The 4,013-nt window shown below is 44.7% G+C and overlaps 1 protein-coding gene across 5 annotated transcripts in view; it reads right to left on the bottom strand.

Moving 5' to 3' along the window:
* The window catches only part of LOC108746888 (DNA N6-methyl adenine demethylase-like), a 47,440-nt gene that overhangs the window by 17,185 nt on the left and 26,242 nt on the right, over positions 1-4,013 (bottom strand). The window lies entirely within an intron of this gene.

Genomic DNA, 4,013 nt, shown 5'->3' with positions numbered 1-4,013 from the left:
CCGCCCCCCTCCCCCCGCTCCCCGTCCCTCTTGCTCGCATCCCTTCTCCCCTGGTTTCTCTCTTTCTTGCCTCTTCCTCTTCCTCTCGTGCCTCTTCGCGCTCGCCGACTGCGTTCCCACCTTTCTACGCGCTCCCTCTTCGTTCTACGTCCCTCTCCCTCCTCCCCCGCCCCCTCTCGATCGCTCTCTCTCTCTCTCTCTCTCTCTCTTTCTCTCCCTCCTCGAGAACACGAGCGCGCAATCGCACGTGTGGGTGTGCACGGTCGTGCCTCGTTGTTTCTCTCCCACGACTCGCTTCCCCTTATCTCCCCACTGGGGGGGGCGGGGCGGGGGGGCCGCCGCGTCGCGCGTTATCGCGGCGCGATATCGCGAATTCCTGCGTCTCCTCGCGACGCGCCGATTTCTGCCATGACGGTACGATCGGGAAGCACGATCTCAAGGAGTATCCCTAACGGAATGTTCGGAATAACGTAAATAACGTCTTTTTTTCCATCGGGGAGATAGAATTTTTTTTCTGGCATAAATCTTCGACGACTTATTCCGAAGAAGAATTGAAGTTGGACGTTGTGAAACAGGGGATGATTTTTACGTTTGACTGTCTCTCTCTCTCTCTCTCTCTCTCTCTCTCTCTCTCTCCCTCTCTCTCTCTCGTAATTATCTTTGAGGATTCAAGAGAGAGATTCCGTGATCGTAACTCCTACTACATCGATCGCTTCTTCCACACTTCGACATCTTCGAACGTGTAAACAAGCTTCGGCGGTCTACCTCTCCATCATGAAACAACGACACGACGCCGTTTCTTCCATGTAGAACAGCTCGCTTCGCTCGGAAACGCTCGTGCACGCTCGTGTCGATTTTACATGACCCCCCGCCTCTTCTTCGTGTCCTTCCATTCCCTCTCTTTCTGTACTTTTGTTTTTCTACGGCTCTTTAGTCCGGCGTTTTCAACTGTCTGGCGTTCCTAGCTAACTAAGTGTATTCAACTGTATCCAATATTTCTTCGATATTCAAAAAGAAGAAAAAAAAAAAAGGGAAAAATGAAGCGCCATCGATTTAGTAATAAATCAGGATGACTTTTAGTTATGGTTTTAGATTTAGTTCACAGATTTATGTTGAAAAATGAAGTTAAACAAATTCAAATAGAACTTTATTTAAGCACTGAAGATTCAGCTTGACCCCGTTTACTTCTAATTTGTTGTGTATTCACATTGTGATTTAAAAGAAGAAAAAAAAAATACTTTGTTCAATATTGTCAAATAATATTTATAGTTGGTTTAAAATCTTATTACATCGCTTCTTAATCCTCCCGAGATGCATCACTCTCATAAGTTTTCTCACAATGTCGGAAGATTAAACTACACCTAACTACACAAACACTACGCTATATCTCAACAATATTATATTACGTGTATACCTACATTATATTGTATATTATAGGTCTGACAATTTTAACAGCATTATTTACGAGCGTAGGTAGATTAAACTTTCCATAATAGCTACGCGTCTCATAATAATAATAATAAGAGGGGGGGCAAAAAAATATCGGAGTATTATACGAGAAAAACACGCTTCAAGTATTGGCGGGACGACGTCGTGCTCCAACAGTGAAGTCGCGGAGAAGAAAGGAAAAACAAAACTTGCGTCGCGAAATTGCTATGGCTCTCCATAGGTAGACGAGATGGGAGCAATAGGGGGGTCGATGTTGGTGTTGGTATCGCCGCTACCACCACCACCACCACCACCACTACCACCACCATCACCATCGTCCGCCGCCGCTGCCGTTGACGACGGCGACGGCGACGGCGACGGCGACGGCGACGACGACGGCGACGACGACGACGACGACGGCGACAGAGAGGGGATGGTTCACCAACACGTCATTGTAACTGGAGGTGGCTGATACGACGGAGGGGGTAAAACGCGGCTGATGGTGGGGCAAGAGAATACCTGCCGCCCGCGCCGTCAAGAGAAATGTTTATGTATCGGAAGGAACGAAAAGCGTTCTAGCGAGGACATTAATGGCGTGGATAGAGTCGAGTTAATAATATACAATTTTTTAGTCTTCTCCTTTTCTTTTCTTTTCTTTTTTAGAATCACTCGCAAAATGCTGGCTATCCGAACGCTCTTTTGCATTTGAAATTTAAAACGATCGAAATCGCCGAAAATGTATGACGTTTGATCTAAGAGTTACTGTATAAAAAGATGAATTTCCGCCCGTTCACGGCATGCCGATGGCCTTTTACGTGATTCGAAAAAGAAAGAAGACAGATGTTTCAATCGGTTTCAATTGAACTAACGGATAATCGATCCGACCGTGAAACTCGTCCCTTCGCGGGCGTCGTTAAGAGGACCGACGTGGATAGAGAATAGAGATGCCCTGAAAGAGGTCAAAAGGGCCGGCATGGCAACGCGCTCAGCAACAAGTTGCAGGGACGTTAATAAACGAGTCCTCCGAAAGACCGTCTCACGGATTTACCCTTAAGCCTTCCTCTCAGCTCGCTGATCTTTGCCAGCCGAGGATTTTCTTCGTCTTATTACTATATTATACAAGACGCTATCACGTTTGTGTATCTCCACTTCTCATTTTTTTAGGTTGTACACTTTTATGTACGTGTGTATGTTTCGTGTGCTGTACCACTGCAATGCGATGGTGATTCATTCAAAATAGAGATCTGAGAAAAGAAAACAGAGAAGGGACACGCGTTAAAGGAGGAAAAAGAAATGAGAGGCGCGTTTATTTGGGGGTTTAGCGGATATATACAAGTTGTTGGCCCTATCTTATTTTACCAGGGCGATTAAATATAGGAATGCGGAGCTATCTTATCCACGTACATGTTGACTGATTAGATAAGAAAAGGTCCCGCGGGTCGCCGGGCCGATTTCTTCACGCTACTAAACCCGATGAATAACGGAAAATTCGAGAAAGAAACAAGACAATAGGAAATTACACCACGTTCTTGCATTGGAAGGGGAGCTCAAGAGTGATCGAACTGAAGACCTCGAATGTCAAGCAACTCGACTTTGAATTGTGATTCAGATTGATAGCGTGATGGGCGTCAGAGGGTTAATCGTGTAACTTTTTCCCTTACGCGAAAATATGCGAAAAGTGAAAATTGTTACGCACGTATGAATGTACACACATATGTACGAAAAATTTTCACTTTTTACGTTCCCGCTTTAGGGAAAGTTACATGATTGATCCCCCTGCAGGCTGTAGGCAACATCGAGCTGCAACATTGACATCCTTGCTTTCGCGAAAATATGAAAATGAAACGCTGCACGGTCGAAGAACGGAAGAAATAAAGTTGCCTCGCGCCGTCATTTCGCCGCATGCGTGCTCAAGTCCTCACGGCAGCTTAAGGCACAAGCGGATTTTAAACATGGCGGTGCAGTAACGCGGACAGGCGCAACGTGCGTCGATCAATACCACCTTGCTTAATATCAGTTCTGAAACTCCGTACAGCCGGTACCGAGAGATAGCTGGCCTGCGCCAGCGAAGTAGGGTTAAACACATTATGGCGCGGCATCTCAGGCAATTAAGAAATATAGATTACTAGTCATCGATTATTCGACGATCCATCTCGATGGACAATAAAACTGTCAGATATTTTTTTTTATCACCGCGTCACACAGTTCGCGCAATTAGCCTTACAAGTCTCCGCACTGACGGCCCATTTGGATCCATCCAATTATAAATCTCTGTCAAAAATGTTAAACAATTCAATTTACATTTGCAAATTTGAATTATTCTTATTAAAATTTACACTTGATACTAATATCTTTTTTACATAAGCTACGTCATTCTGGCTTCCAGAAATTAATTATCCTCTAATTAACATTTAAATTAAATTACAGACCCAGCGTTAGTAACTATATTGCAGATTTTGGCGTCAGCTCCGGAGGGTTGATTTATCCTTGAATCTTTACGCTCTGCAGGAATATATCCAAGAATAAGTCAACGTGACGATAATACTCCCCGTGATTTATGTAGGGGATTTTAAAGTTAGAAGAAT

The sequence above is a fragment of the Trachymyrmex septentrionalis genome, unplaced genomic scaffold, assembly GCF_001594115.1.
Source record: "Trachymyrmex septentrionalis isolate Tsep2-gDNA-1 unplaced genomic scaffold, Tsep1.0 scaffold19, whole genome shotgun sequence".
Classification (NCBI taxonomy): Eukaryota; Metazoa; Arthropoda; class Insecta; order Hymenoptera; family Formicidae; genus Trachymyrmex; species Trachymyrmex septentrionalis.
Note: the sequence above shows the minus strand (reverse complement) of the source record. Positions and strands in the feature narration are given on the sequence as shown.